This window comes from Diuraphis noxia, unplaced genomic scaffold (genome assembly GCF_037042655.1).
Source record: "Diuraphis noxia isolate RWA-SAM2 unplaced genomic scaffold, SU_Dnox_SAM2 contig0002, whole genome shotgun sequence".
Taxonomy (NCBI): domain Eukaryota; kingdom Metazoa; phylum Arthropoda; class Insecta; order Hemiptera; family Aphididae; genus Diuraphis; species Diuraphis noxia.
The window spans coordinates 79789843-79807556 of NW_028301712.1; the positions used below are offsets into that span (position 1 = coordinate 79789843).

The 17714-nt window shown below is 27.2% G+C and overlaps 1 protein-coding gene and 1 long non-coding RNA gene across 3 annotated transcripts in view; one reads left to right on the plus strand and one right to left on the minus strand.

The window, feature by feature from the left end:
* Positions 1-3718: 3718 nt before the first annotated feature.
* On the minus strand, positions 3719-4234 carry LOC149058972 (uncharacterized). Its single transcript, XR_016190577.1, has 2 exons — positions 4124-4234; positions 3719-4031 (listed from the first exon to the last, which is right to left on the minus strand). It is a non-coding gene; the product is annotated as an uncharacterized LOC149058972 (long non-coding RNA).
* Positions 4235-4388: 154 nt separating this feature from the next.
* The window catches only part of LOC107167351 (uncharacterized), a 62940-nt gene continuing 49614 nt past the window's right edge, over positions 4389-17714 (plus strand). The window contains exons 1-2 of one of the 2 annotated variants that reach the window (XM_089221569.1): positions 4389-4842; positions 13283-13450. The gene's annotated coding sequence lies outside the window, so the exon portion shown is untranslated. The remainder of the gene's footprint in view (positions 4843-13282; positions 13451-17714) is intronic. The other variant, XM_015516364.2, reaches the window with a different exon arrangement.

Below are 17714 nucleotides of genomic sequence, written 5' to 3' on the forward strand. Positions count from 1 at the left end.
ACAAACACACTACCCGTTTTGTTACGGACCATATTTTACCGGAATTCTAAAATATTCGGACCACATTGTCATCGACTGTAGACATCCGGAAAGTATTTAACCGTATAGTTCTCGGACCGTATTTCCCTCGGAAAGAATAACTACGTGGACTGTATAATCTCGGACCGTAGAAATCCGGAAAAAATAAACACATTTTAATCCGTATTCTCTCGTAATCCAAATTCTACATTCGCGCCATCGTGCAGTGTAGTATACCTATCACAAAAAAAAAATATTCAAACTTTCTAAGGGGTTTCAAATAGGCAATTTATAATGTATAATAAGACAAATCGAAATGTTACTAGGTATGCATTTCTTTTTATTATTCAAGATAGTATTTTTTTTATTTTAAATAGCTTATAATGTATAATTATAATAATAAATAAATCCTATTTATTCCTATTCCTATACGTCTGGCGTGCTTCGCCACTTTTGTATGTACTTACCATGTCGTGCGAAGGTGAACAAAAATTGTAAAAACGTTTGTTGAACTGTTAGTTTCCATTGGTAAGACACTTGTGATTATTATTTTTATTTACATAGACTTCAAGCCGTTGGAGATCGGTTATACCTAACTATATTAAACAATAATTTATTTATTACAAATAGTATTTAATTATTTGATATTCGGTATATTATGTATATTTAAATATTTCATATTATTTATTTTATGTATATTATTGATATTATTTTGAAATTTTGAATAAGTATAATTTAAAAAAAATGTTTTATGTGTATTGAACTAGTAATTAAAACGAATAATAGCAAGTTAGATTTTTGAAGTCCTTATAATAAAAAAACCTACTAAAAAGGCTTTTTTTGCCTATTTAGTATTTACACAGTAATTATTGGAATATATAGAGAGATGTTAAAAGTAGGGCAACATGTGTTGCAAGGTTATTGTTGAAATATGAATTTAATGATTTTTAACTAAACTAAATGATTTAACAATTTCAAAATCCTTATAACTTGCTTCAAAATTTAAATTGAAAACTTAATTACCTTTACATTCGATAATTTTTCAACAATTAGTTCGTACTTACACTTAAATGAACATCACGAAATGGAGTCTACTGAATATAAATTTGTAGTATTGTAGATTGTATAACGTTAGTATAAGATATAAACAACACAAGTACACAACATGCGGACACTTAGAGATGTATTTGTTGTATCTATGTTACTAACGCATGATGTATATTATTTATAGCTTAGCGCATTGGCAATTGGCATTCTCGTTTCGAAGGGGAATATTTTTGGAAGTCGAGTTTGAGCATCTAGAAATCTCACATAGCCCGTAAAAAATGGTAATTGAACGGGCCTGACACAGTCCTTCCGTGTACTTATGCCTGATAATTTTTTATATGTAAAAAGTTTAAAATCGAAAACAAACAATATCGTTGTTATAATCGTTATCATCTGATTATATTATTTTTCAGCCGAGTCTTGAATCAAGATGTATGATGAGCCGCGGCCGTTCGGCATCCTCAATTTCGAAATGTCATTCGCTACTTGATTGAGGACTCCAGCGTCCTGTAAATTATATTCCGGAACCTCAAACTGGTATATTTGGTCAAAATTTTACACCACTTGGGGCAACAACTTTGGTTAGGGTTAGGGTTTTTAAAGAATGACTTATAGTGTAGCATATATTATTAACTAATTAGCACCCGTGCTTTTGTAACTAGGTAAAACTTTTGGCTTTCCTTAATTTATAATAAACTGTTAGAACCGTCTCATTTAATTAGAACTTCAAACCATATGGTTGACGGAGTATTATGTGAATATTACAGTTTCTGTTTTCGTTTTCATACGCGTCAAAAAGCGGACCGGTGCAGGAGTATGCGTTTTTGATTTTCAAATATATATATATTGCTAGATTGCTGGCATAATATTATATTGTATTAACATCAAAAAGTTAAGTAAATAGCAGTCATATAATATTAACAAAGATATGTACATACACACAGGTGTGATGTGCTTATGTAGTCCAGTTATACGCTTCCGCCGTCAGCACTAATCTCCCTTCTGCAGGCTTCATCGAAATACATCGAATAGCGGTCGTATTATTCCATATTATGTTATTTGGTAAAGTTAAATATGCCACTAAAAATTAAAACCACATTTTACGTTTGGTATCATTTAAGTAACGATGAACTTCTGTTCAAAATGTGTTTTTATATAATCGCGCTTACAAACCGATTTTATAAATTGTCATTAAAATGACCGGTTCGCTGAAATGCGAGCACGCATTACTTCCACCAATACTTCAGTACCTGGAATGGTCTAGACAGTGTCCAGTATTGCATATTTATAATTCTTAAATATGTACCTAATCATTGACAAAATATGCATTGTAATAAAATAAAATTACTCTAAGCTGCATAACGGAGACCAGAATTATCGAGAAATTCTTACGAAAAAATTAAAAAAGTAGGTGTACTCACATTCCCATCGACGTGTAGCAGTCATCGACAGAATAATAATATTATAAACATAACTATAATTTATCCTAAGATTGATCACTGTTCGTGTGTATAAATAGTTATTGTTAATTTGATGACATTTGTTTTTTATTTTGTATCTGCCGACGAGATTTGCACTCACAGCAGATAACAAATTTAAACTGCGCAAAATCGATTTTAGGTTCTGAACGAATAGTGTTTAATATGTACATTGGTTTTAAAATATTGTGTCTATGTATACTGTTTGCATCCTCTATCAAGTTTTGGTTTAAAAATATAATCCAACCATCAACTATAGGTGGTTTTTGGTAGCACATTTGGCTATTCGGCAAAATCCTAGAAACTTCAGAATAACCAGAGAGATTCGAAATTATCACCAATGACTTGTGTTATGATTTTGTGTAGACATGATGTGATTTAAAATGTGTTTATACTAATTTTTTTTTAAAACTCGTAACCAAAATAAATTATTCCATTCACGGTATTGTTCGGTATTTACTTATAGTTAGTTATATGCAATGTTTACTAGTAAAATTAGTTGCTACCAGATTAGGAAAATATACAAATTATGTAACAAAGACTTCTGGATTCACTCGTCCCCTTAGCTTAGAACAGTAGGGTAAATAACTTAAACTTCAAACTCTTACGTTCATTTTATACTATAGTGCCGTTGTGTGATAAACGCAAACCTAACAGACGCACATTAAACGTCTTGCTGCGTTTCTCAACCTGTCGTTAGCAGAAAGCTCATAATTGGTAAGCCAAAGAAATTTGAATTATTATTAAAAATAAATATAGGCGTTGTCCAGACTAGCAGTACAGTAGTTTCTAAGTTCTAATGTTGAAACATATTATATCTGTGCAAAAAATACATTTTCACACTTATTAATTACCTATTATATATAGGTATTTATACAAAAAACGAATGAGTGTATAAATGAATTGAACGTAGAAATCTATTTTAGACTTAAAGTTACCAACATGGAGTGTGATATTGACGTCTTCGTCCATTCAAAACATCAGCGATCGTCTCATTAGAGAAGATATTTAAAACACAATAATTATAATTGGTAGCTAATAAAAGTAATTACAGTGGGCACATAATATATTTTTGTGTATCATTAAATGTTTATAGTTCATTATAATTATAATTATAGTTCTCATAAAAAGCACCATACATTTTTAATAAACAAAATGAACCGTTATTAAACCGATTGTCGTGTTAAAAAAAATGTTTATTTGGGATTCAGATTTTTATAAATCCTGAATATTTTTAGGTTTAGAACCGTTAATCTTTATAATATCGTATTAGATCAACAATTCTGTTGTGCTCGGTCACACTGTATCGATATACTCAGCTGTCACGATGACCTGTTCGCTGCAGGACACCGCTCGCCGTTTTCCCAAAAATACGGTGGGGTGAATATAAGCGTCAATATCGACGTGTTCCGTATATTCGTCGGCGGTGTGCAGGAGTTAAGGCGCATGTTCGGATGACAGAAAACGAACTGCACCGTATCGCCCACGCTTTATCCGGAATTAGGAGTCATAGCGGGGTGGGCAAAAAAAAAAAAAAATGTGAGTAGACGGAAAAGAAAATTTTGATCTAATTGACTCACGCCATCGTCCAAGTGAATATAATGCTCCGCGGACGTCGCGGGGGTGTCGTGTGTGCACCGTTTGCTCTCGTGTTTGTACGTATAATGTTATACATCGCGTGTTGTACACACACACACACACGCACACTGGCACACTGACACCTATTGTGCGCAAGGGAAGCTCCCGCACGTGCGCGCTGACAAAACCCCTTTTTGGTCGGACGACTGGTGGGGGCAAATCTCGACTAGGGACATTGCGCAGGAATGCGTCGAATTATGAACCGCTACACGCAAAAAAAAAAAAAAAAACGCCGAGACAACTCCAAAGAGAAGGAGTAAAAATCGTTTACGATTATCGTAGTAAAACGCGTGTATAAGGATTGAGGATTTATCATGTTTTGATAATTTTTTCATCAACGAATATTATAATACAATATTATAATTTTATTCGTTATATTGATTAGTTGTTGTTCTGTACGATAAGTTTTACGTTTTACATTAAATTGCGCGGTGCTTCCGAAATTCTAACGTTTTATATATTTCACTCTATTATTCATTGTTTACATTTACGTTGAGAACGTATTATTGTTTCATTTTTTTTTTTTTTATCACTTTTAATTCACGTGACAACTACCCGTTCGAGTAACGTAGCCATTTTACGAACCTCGCGGTCTATTAACATAATTTATTTTATTATACACACATACATACACTCGTGAACTGAACTTTGTCAATGGAAGGTGAGTCGAATGACCTACTAACAAAAAACTTAGAGTATCGTAGCTGTTGTTTTGGTAGATTTAGAATCTATCGAGGCATACGTATATAGAAGTCTTAGATGACGATAACTTTGCGATTAAAATATAATCTAACTATGTATCAATATAGTAGTGGTAGTATTAGTGTTATAGTAGTAGGTCATTCGTTAGTGTAGACCTTCGGATGGGTATTTTCATCTCGCCCTTCACGTGTGTATACAAAATCTGAAACTTCCGCGTACGTGGTCGACTATTTAATCCAAACATAAAATATACAATTTTCCATAGTAAATCATATCATGTATGATTAGCTTACAAACTAGACCATAAAAACCACAATTTATTATTTACCATTGTAATACAATTGCATACTAACATTTTGTTATTAGGTCAATAGGTTAAATCGGGTCATTCATACAAGTAGTAAATTTTACAATTTAAAAAAACATATTTTCCATTTTATTTTTACTAATCCATTCATATCAATTTCTACCTGAATAAATTTGTAAATCGATTTCAATAATGCATGAAATCTACATCCACATAAATATATTTTACTTGTAAACGTCTTTACATCAACTTTTAAGTTGATATCGACATATAATCTTATGTAGTACTGCATTTAAAAATTATTAAAAAATATTAGAGTGAAAACTAGATTTTCATTTATAATTGTTGTGAGTACTTACCTAACGTTACAATTGTTTATCATCAATATAATCCAAAAGGAAAATAATTTTTTTAATTATTTGTTGATTACTTACGTAAAAATGATAATTTGATATCATCTCTGATGGTCTGTTTTCTTTATCTCTAAAACAGCAAGTGTGTTTACTTTGGTTGTTTGGTGTATTGGAAAATTGTATTCACGAATACATTACTAGAGTGCGTTGGTATTACGTAGAATTTCCTTCCCGTGGAAACTATATAATATTACAAAATATTACAATAGTCTTGAACGATATTTTCAGATTTTCATTAAGCCAATAACCAAAAATTTAAGATTAATGACAGAATACAGAGAGACGGGATCCTCTCTTTTTTTATAAATTATATTATACAATTAGACAACAATATTAATTTTATATTTGAAATTATATTATATTATATTATATTATATTACGATAAATTGATAAATTGAGTCAATTGAGATGATTCTTAAAAGCTTACAAGGATATTTTGTTATAGAGTACCTAGTACACAGTTTGTGATAGACCAATAATACACAATAGCATTCTATTAAAAAATAATAATATCCTCTAGTACTTAGTCAAGCTATTGGATTGATTTATGTATACATGTAAAATAGTTGATAGGTACAGGTTATATTGAGTAAAGTAAACGTTCAAATCAAATATTAGTATCGCCATATCGGATACTTATATTATATTATACCTAAACATAGGCATATGAAATGAATAGGTACAGGATCTGTATTATTTTTAAATTGATATGTATAAGTATAACACACATAATTTGCATCATGCAATATATATATTTAACTTTTAACACAATAAATAATAATATATTTTTTGATGTTTTGGGTTATTGATTAATATTTGCATTACTACACATTGACTGTACAATAGTAATTTATAATTTAGAAATCAGTGCATAATATAATTGAAGGCCTTAAGGTTAAATAATGTAATATGACACTTCCGAAATAATGAAAAAATACAATAAAATATATAATAGATTATAAATAAGGATCTACAAATGTTTGTTTTACTTCAATAGAATTACGGTTTTTAAAACAGGTTGATGTTAATGATATTATTAAGTTTTGAGTGTATATAAGAAATTCCTTTAAAAAGAATCATTTTTCAATTAAAAAATAAAAGATGAAACTTACTAAATTCTCAAAGGACATGAAATTATGTGATCAATTTTAATTTTAATTGGAAAACTGACATTTATTTATTAATCATGTAATAATATTTTTTTTTAATTGACACTAAAAAAAAATTAACACCAAAACAGGAATGAATAAAAAATGGATTGACTCATTTAATTATATCAAGTTTATTATGTAATGTCTAATTAAATAATTTCATTTTTTTGGCATTATATTTCTTCATTGTAATTTTAACTCTAAAAAATGATAAAATTTTTTTAAGCAACTCATTTAATTCATAATATATTGCATAGCATTAAAATATCTTAGTCATTCAAAATTAATTTATTTCTGAATAATACTTATAATAAGTGTTATTGTATTTGACATGTACAGATTATGATGTATCACAATTTTGTGTTACAGTATAAAAATGTCTAATAACATGATAATAATAAAAATAATTATACATTATATTATAATTATTTCTTAATCAAAGAATTATGTTTAGAAAAAATAGATTTATTACAAATAGATTAGAGTAAATACTATGATTCAACGATATTTTAAATATAATAGGTTTATTCATTATCATGTTTAAACATATTTATCCACAAGGTCTTACAAATTGTATCCTCGTATATTGTATGTCGTAGATATGTAAGATTTTCAAACATTTTAATAATATTATTAATTATACCTATAAAAATGTATAGTTAAAAAAATAAAATGTTTTTCCATGGGGTCAAAGAGCTCAGAAATGTCCATGTTACAATATGCGTCCATTTTATTCAAAATTGTTAGTAGAATTCACCATATTCATAAATGCTTTTTTAAATTATTATTTTACAAACAATAAGTATACAAATGTATGCCCATATCATATATTTTTACTACGATTAATAAAATTATGATAGTAGAGCCTTAAAATTTAATTAAAATAATTTTAACTTGTTTTATTTCATTTTATTATTTTTATAATTTTCAGCTCAAAACAAAATATTTGTTTCTATGAATAAAAATATACTTGTCTTACTATTTAAGCAACTTTGAAATTTGAATACCTAATTGTTTTTAGAATGCAATATTACTGATTTAAAATTTTAACATTTCTATTTCAAGTTTCAACTATATTATGCAAACATATTTTATCGACCACTGATAGCTATCTTATAACGTATGCACTAGATTAGCTTTTTATTACATTTTTTTAAATATTAAAAAAGTACTCTTGAATGTATTCATGACTCCATTTAATGAGACTATTTGTTTATTTATTATTACTTTAGTAATTTAGTATATATGTAAACATTTAACTTACTTATATTATTATTAAATATTATAGTTTCGTATAGCCTATAGGAGACAGGTTTCTATCAACAAAAAAAAGGTATCCATCATAATATAGTATTTTTACACATTTAGGAAGAAATTACAATTATTATAAAATTATTTATGCGGACATGTAAAGATAATTTTCATTTCCCAATTATCCATTTTAAACAGCCAACATCATTAGCCTTTTGAAGGCATTTTGGGAAATATTTCTCAAAACACATGTTCTTGTTCAATTTAATTCACGTTAATTTTTATCTAATATCAAGATTTACTGAAAAACAACATTAGTTTTACGGCGCTATGAAATGTTAACTTATCTATTGGAAACACTTTTATTTCATAGGCATATGAAGTAATGTTTTTATGATTTTTATATTATAAAGAATAACATATTTTAGGTATATATACCAGAAATAAATATTAATTTTTAAATGTTATTTACAAAATATAATAATCTATACAAATAATATTATAAAGCTGAAGAGTTATAAAAGTTTGGACGCACTAATCTCAGGAACTACCGGTTCGAATTTAAAAATTATTTTTTTGTTGAATTGTTCATTTATCGTAAAAGGCTTTAAACATTTTTTAAAAGTCCATTGGTTAAGTCGGAACTTAAGAATTTATAAGACATTTATGAATCTGTTATTTAAAAATACGTAAAATTATTACGGAAGGTTTTAATGTAAAATATGTTATAATAGTTCACTGGGTGTCTGGGAAGCTTTATATAATGTAATAATATTCGATGCGTTAAAAATTAAGCCCAGGCCGAGAATGTTCCGTTAGAAATTAATTTTGGTGTAAGACGTGTAAGTATAATATACGCGTACTTAAAATATAATAAATATAAATATATTTTTGTTTATTATGTGGGGTTGCTATTGGTTATACGATTTAATATGGACGAATAAGATATGACCAATTTGTTATGAGGTACCAATTTTAAAAATTGTTTCACCTTTACAAAGCTAAAAATTCGAGAAAATATTATGATTGAATATAATTTTAGTCCTGTAAGATTAAGATATGGTAAATTCACGGGAATTTGTTACGGGAAGTTTACATGTTACATGAATCACATCAATGGTCATTGAACGGCGAATTAAAGACAGCATTTTAATCATATAAAGTTGGTATTTTTAACGGACAACGAAGTGCACGGGGATCAGCTAGTAAATAATAAAAATATTAAGTTCTTCGGTAGAGGGAATTTATGAAATAAAGAGTTATGAATAGTTAAATCGATATAAAATGAGGAAGATTTGATGGCTAAAAACGGGGAAATATGCTGGATAAAAATGGTATATTTTAGTTGATCATTTATGTTACCTAAAAGTAAATCCAAACCAATATATATATTTTATTGCTTTAGGTATTATGATATTATATGTATGTACATATATTTATACATTACGTGAATACTGTGTGTAATGTATATACTATGTACCATGTATGGTATATACATTATACACTATACCTCGATCAACCAAAAATTGGGTTTTACGAAGGAGGAAAATAAAACATTTTTATGTAATTTATAAAAACCCATAAATCGAAAAAATATTAACTTGTTTGTAATTCAAATGTAATTTTCTTAATAGGTTCCATACGGTTTATTAATATTGACTTTCAGGCTCTTGTATTAATTATATATAATGGTATAGCAATTCTTTAATATATTTTCAAATGTATTGAACAATTGATTAATTTTTACGAAACTAAAGGAATTTTTAATTACAGACACGAATTCCGTGACGAATTCTTTTCTGTCTAAATTTGTCTTTATTTTGTCAAGGCACGTAGCTTATTTCTCATAATAAATACTCAAGTCTAATTGTATAATCGATTCATTGAGAAGTTACCATAGAATTATTATCAAACATTTTTATGGTTATATTTTTTTATTCGAATGTATCTGTATTCTATTCTAACCTCCTTAATGTATTTTATTAACACAAATTAATACTTAATACGATTATTACGTTCATACATTTTTCATTTATTTTTCAAATAATATCATATGTGTAAGATTCCACGTGAGCAGTACATTTTTATAAAATAACATTTGTTAATTCTGTAAATTTTTTTATTGGGAATCAAGTAGATAAAATCACCATATCATTCACAGATAAAGTACCTATACTCATCTTATTATGTACATTTGGTTGGTATATTATATAAATATTTATCAAATTATATTTGTTCACAAGGTTCACATACTAGTTTTCATATATATTTATAAAATTGCTACTAAATCTACGGTAAAGCCTCTCTAATACAGACCATCTAGTATTTTACTTTATTTATTAAAGTATTTAAAAAATATATATGAAATATTTTTAAGATGATTCGTTAAATTTATCATTATTGTGATCATATTTAGAGTAGAATAATCCTACTAGAATTCTACCCTCTTAATGTGTAAAAAAAAATAAGGGAGCCGAGTTCGCCTCAAAATAATTTATTTTAATGATGATTTTGATTTTTTTATATTTAAAATAATAGTATAATATTGTCTTACACTAAGAAGAACGAAATAAAGAACTCCATTATATACCATGTTGTTAATTGTATTGTTTTAAAATAAAACAAATGTTAAGTGCAAGAAACTTAATTGTGTATAAAATCTCATTACTTGATATTACTGGATAAGTAAAAGTTATGGCAGCTATGTTGTACCTCACAGAACTTGGGTCACTGTAATAAGTGGATTTCTTTAAATTTGTTAATAATGTAATCAATGCAGTCGGAAAACAATTGTGATCAGAGCTCAGTTATAGGTACCTAGCTTTTAGATATAAGACATTTAAAATATTTAAAGTGCTTATAAAATATATTTATGAGTAAATGATCTTAAAATGCGTTTATTAGGTTTCACCCATGACCTTAGATCTTATTATTTAATCAACGTCACATTATTTTGATGTTTCATTTTTAGGTTTTTTTTTTTTTTATTAAAAATATATTACAATCTGTTTACACAAAAACAATAAGTAACAATGATGAGTGATTTAAAGAAGACATGTCACACATTAAGTGGAGACTGTCCAGTGACAGAACCTCAGAAAATTTGAGTTCGGGCTTTGAAATTTATTTTATTATTTTATTTTTAATTAATTAATTAATTAATTTTTTTTTATTAGATTCATTTTTAGGTTATAAATATTAAAATGATCAACAATTAGTTAGTAATTATTAGTATTTTATTTATGTTTAAAAATGGTAAAAATTTTATCTCATCCAACTTTATTCAAAAAGGTTTATCAGCATTTATAGTATATTTTCTGAATTAATTATACAGTAAGATTTTGTTGTTAAAAACGGTTTTATTCTTTATTGTAGATTTTAGTTAGTTTGGGATTTTCCATACGATTTTGATTAAAAAATTCTAACATTGCGTTTAGTTCCATTTGTATTAAATATCTAAACTATTAATATTAAATAGATTGTACACATAGTTATTATAGTTGATGAAATATTCTAAAAATTTTATCTGGTTAATTATTCGAATAAAAATGTGTCCGAACAGCAAACCATCAAAATAAAGTTATAACCCAATTATTTGAATATTTTTTCTGTTTTAATTTCAAGCATTTAATTTTTTTATGGTCTATTTATAAGTATCTAATGTTCAATTTTCGTATTTTAATTGTACATAATAATCATCTAGCTGTTTAATAATCGCATAAAAAAAATTAACTATATTAAAATATTTAATAAGCAATATATTATTGACTCTTATTGTATAACCAATATTAATACTATGCCTAGTTCAGAATCTCAAATGTAATTAAATTTGTAATATAAATTATAAACAGTCTACGAATATTGATTAAATATTTAAAAAAATGCATATTTATCGATTTAAATGTCTATTGTTGCCATATGGAGGTGAACAAATATAATATTTTAGTTGTTCAGAAAAAATTATATTATTCTTAATTAACCATACAGGTCATACTATAACCTAGGCTATACTATTTTAGCAGACGACCTTAATAAACAGTTGGAAAGAAAAATGAAAAATCACTAATACTTGGCAGTATTCGTTGCACACGTACCGGTACTTATAAAGACCATCATCGTCGTTCCAGTTTGCTTATATAAAAACGACGAGTTTATGGCATTATTTCGTATCGCCTTTCTTCACAGCACCCTATCTGTAAAAATAACCAACATTTTTACAATTTTTTTTTTTTTTGAAAACGTGTTGACATCGCACGATAGTAAAATGACTATAGAATATGGGTTCGGACGCGTCCGTGTCCGCTGTGTACGTGGTGTATGTGTGTACGCCTTAAAACTTGACCTATATATAAATGAAAACAGTTTTAGCGTTCCCAAGGGATCTACTCGATGTTTCTCAGGGAACCATCCACCGCCTCTTTTTTCCTACTCATCCTTATCATCCTATTATAATCACTATTTTCAAATGCGATTTGCTAACGCGTGTACATATTATATATACAGAGTGATTCATAAAGTAAAAGCACCCCATAGTATGAATTTGTAAAATATAAAATTGGAGTATCCTAAAAAGCCAACCTACAAACACGAATAATGTTCCTAAATTTAAGTTTGACAGTAGATTATTTCACTCTAATACTTTTAGCTACCAACACAAGATTAGTTCTGCTGAATTTAAAGTTGTTATGTTGCATATAGGCCAGAAAGAAAAAACAAATAGTGTGCTGCTATCTAATTCAAAAGTTTTAGAATTCTAATTATGTGTAAGGACTATAATTTAAATGTATACTTATAATTTTTTTATCATTAAAAAGTGTTTTGTGATGATGCAAACTTTTTTTCAAATGAAAACCAACCTTACATTATATAGGTATATAAATTGTTCAGCAGATGATTTTTTTCGTAATTTTGCATAAAATGATTGTTCTAAAAATTCATATATAAATTGAAATTTGAAAGAATAGTTGCGAATTATTATTATTAGTGTGATAAGGATAATAGTCCATGAAAATAAACTTAAATGATGTGGGGATTATGATAATTAGAAAATGATGTTCATTTATTTATTAATTTATAACAAGATTTTTTAATTTATAAAAATGTCCCAATTATAATAAATAGGTATTAGAATTAATTTTATAATATTATATATTTTTTATTATATGTAAAATTATAAAACCATTAGTAACGAATTTTACCCACTTATCTCGTAGTAGGTAGGTAAATATTAAATAAAGATAAATAACTAAAATTACTTGTTCAAATTTTGATTTATAGATGCATTAGAAAAATGAAGTTTTTTCCACCACAGGGCACTCTTTCAGTGGTGAAAAAATCATCTAAAAGAAGTATTTAAAAATACTGTTTTTATGTATTTTTAAAATTTCCGAGAACCAGGATTTAAAGAAAAGCATACAGGAATGAGCATGATCGGTGAATCACCCCGTATGTATGAAAAAAAAAATTATAAAAACCTTAGTCAACAAATATCGTGCAACACGCAAATTCAGAACAATATTAGCCTCCGTTAAAGTAATAATATAATATCCCTGAGGGATAGTAGTCGCCAGTGGTCTATGTTGATTGCCTGATCTAATCCGCTCGATTGCATACATATTATCGATTTCCAATTGGCGGTTATATCAATAGCAGACGCGAATACTGTAAACAGTCTATTTGTTCTGTTCCAATCTTTCATCATGAATAAAGAGTTAGAGAAATACAGAGAAAGTGTAGTACAGGATAAAAGAGTGGAATAGTCTTTTCGGTTGACCGTTAACGTAGCCATGACAAAAAAATCTTTTTTTCGTTCTTCGACAGTTTTTATGACAGTTTCCTATGTAATAAGTTATTCAGACTATTAGTATTTTCAGTTACTGTTTAACTAATTTTCTATTTTATTTTAGGTTTACATGCTACATCCTGCTGAGTAAAAAATTACTAGAATAAATAATCGTTCATTTTGCTCCTAAAATTGTATTAATGTTTTTGTACCTATTCACCACACTTTATGAATGTAATTTACTAAATGTAAATATTTGACGATCATAAATCATAATAATATTATGGTACAATATTTTATTTTTATTGTTTTTAATTTTATTTCATAAAGTGCAAAACAATAAATATTTATTTGTAATTTAAGACACGAGTATAGAATAGGTGTGGATATATTTTTTATGAACATTCACTTCAAGGTTTTTCCTCAAATATCACGTGTAGTGTGTGCGTTCCAATATCGTACACTCAGTATTACATTATGTTTTCTGTACACCATTTCTATTTCCGTGAAAGCATAAAGTGTAACGTATAACACCGATAATTGATTCATAATTTTCTTTAACGGGATTGTAAACAATGATTTTCTGTTTTAGTCGAACACGTGAGTTAAGTTGGAATATTTAGATGTGATATATCCATTGTACTGATTGATCTAGTGAAGTTATAAGATTTCTGAAACAGATTTAAATTTATTGTCATGTATACTTGAGATGGACGCACTTTTTTGATTTTACTTCTCTAAATCCTCGAATAGTAGAAATAAAAAACTGAAGTACTTAATTTTTTAGAGAAAAAAAAAATCGAAATGAGAGTATAACATCTCAATTAAACTTACAGAAGACTCTATGTATTTTTTCACACTCTCTAAAAAAATGAATATTTAAAAAAAAAAATTATTTTTGCGTTTTCTGAAAACTATAGATATTTAATACAAATTATGATCATTTTTTTTTTTTTTAATGTTGACCCATGCATTTCTGTTTATTATACAAACAATTATGTACGTTATATTGTTTACTGATTATACAATAAAACAACTGTGATCTGTTATCATATTTGGAGTTCTTTCTGTATTTTATTAAACATACTATTTATAATTTATAAATTTGTCTCAAGGCAAATACTAATGTACCAGACTTTAAGAAAAGTGTTAATTATATTAAGAAAATAATAAAAACAATTAAAATAGTATTATTATTACAGTAATATTATATATGTATGTTTACTATATATACGATTTAACGATATATCAAATAATATTGACTACAGTTTTTGATTTTCAAGTCTTACAATCTCAAGAATCTAAAATTAGATCGTATTAGACTAAATATTGTCTAACTAATTTTACTCTATACATATATATTTACTCATTTATATCATAGTTTGATGAATTTTTATAAATAGATTATTAATACAGTAATACCCCTAAAACATAATGACAGGAGACAGTGTTGTATTTAAAAAGCCTACCCATAACGCCGTATAATCAATATATTAGAATTATTGTATTGAAATACATTTACATTGTTATAAAAACATATTATTGTCATACTCATAGATTATAGAGTAATAATATGAATAGATTGCCTACACTGCCCTTCATCTACCATGTAATAATATTTGCATTATTGAAGTATGTCAAAGTAATAATTTATTGTATAATTATTATTAATTATATTAATAGTGTTATAGAATTTTTTTTTTTATGTGCGAATACAGTAAATCAAAAACAATTTTTTTTGAGATACCAAAACGAAAAACAGAAAAACGAATAATGTGACATTATTGGATAGTGATAGATGGCTCAACAACCTGTTTCGTCGTATAAATATGTATAAAAAAATCTGTTTGATGGCCCAACTCGTTTGAACTGCCCATGTTTTGCAAAAATGATATGCATTATGCATGTAATATTTTCATCTATATCCATGAATAAGGTTTTAAAAGAAACTTTGTTTTGACATTATTATTATTATTATCATCATTATTTTAGCCGATAGGAGAAAAAATTGATTAAATGTAATATAATATTATGTAAAACTATAATATTGGGCACTAAACATTCTGCAAATGCACAGCACACTACAGTAGGTACATAAAAAATATAATATTTTATTCTAACGAGGATATAACACGGTTGTCACTTCTCCATCATATTTCATCATCAAGTCGTTTTATGAGAAAGTCATTTAAAATAAGAATTTGCGGTCAATAAACATTAAACTTTAAAAAGATGAAAATAAAATGTAAATTATTATTATTTCCGTTCGTGGAGCACGAACGAGTTGTGCAAACACTATTAAAATGATCAACGATTCTCATCTTTGCAACCATAACCGACAGATACGAGACATTTAATAGTTAAACCATATTATTGATTTTATGAAAAGTATATGTATAGAAATGTTAAAATATAGATATTCTTCATAATTTATTCTTGAATATTCAAAGTTTTTAATTGGACACTATTTCTCTCTCTTTTTTTTATCAAAACTTTATGTTCGACATGAATTATTGTTTTAGTTTAGAAATGTCTTGTCTGTAATACAGTGGGGATGGGGATCGTGTGAAACGAACACCTGTTCACGAAACCCAGAATTGTATTTTTTGAACGTGCCTAAATAAAGGTATACTGTTATTAAATATTATACTGAATAAAAAATATATAAAGGGTAGTATATAGTAGCTACTATATAACCTATAATATGTCATATATATATATACTCTATATACAGGTTGTCCCGCGACGACTTACCCATTGCGATATCTCCCAAAATAATGGAGATGTCAAAATTCTGGTTTTATAATAATACTCACTAAGATAAGAACTACAATTACTTCATTTTTAATTTATTTTAGGTAACGTTTTGGTAAAAAATGTAACAAATATATTTTTTTATTTAATTATTTCCAAAAAAATTACTGTTAGCCATTTTGTAAATTTTATTTTTCTGAAAATATTGACGTTTCAAAATTTTATTTTCATTAGGAAGCGGGTGGTGCGTACGCCGTACACTCAATTACGTTGCGCGGGCAACCACGTTACGCTGAGCTACAGTATGTTATATTTATTATTATGAATTCACAATAACCGATTCTTGACCAAAGTATTTAAATTGATTAAATAACTTTTACGGGCACGTCCACAACAATTCATCCGGTATTCAAAGATTATGAGTTACGAGAATTTGGAAATTATTTTGTACTAAAAAATTCACAAAAAATTCAAATTAAATACAGCATTTATGTTTAAGTAATATTGATCTATACATTGGATACCCAAAATGTTTAAATACTTGTAAAGTTGTAACCACCGTGGCGATTAGAGGTCGGATTTCCTACGTATTATTCTTTGTTTTACACAAATCGTTCATTTAAAATAAGGAATTTTTTAGTCAAAATATTAAAAAGTCGGTGATATTATTTTTAATATACACCTACCTCAACCTTTTTATATGGACAAGTTCGTAAATAAAATTAAAAATATTAAAACTATTTTTCAATTTATTTCAAGGGGCTAGTCGCTAGTGTGGACTTTTTTGTTGGAGGCATCTATGAGATGGACCCCATTTCCGCCAATTTCTTATAACATTTTTTCGTAAGCCGTAGTTACCTATCATATATTTTAAAGCACTATAAACAGCTATAGTACCTATATTGTTTATATCATGTTTAAACTGGACAACTATATTTAGGAATGAGCGACTGGTATTTTCGGTAATCATCATTTAAAGTCCTAAAAAAAGAATACTAATAAAAATCTCCAATTCCACACACATATACAGAACTGTGGTATATAAAAGGTTGTATATTATCATAGTATTGTACGTGTACGCATCTACATAATATATTATATTAATTTATACAATATAATTGTGGATTATAAATTATACGCGGGCGTAACACGAAACTAAATAAATACCACCTT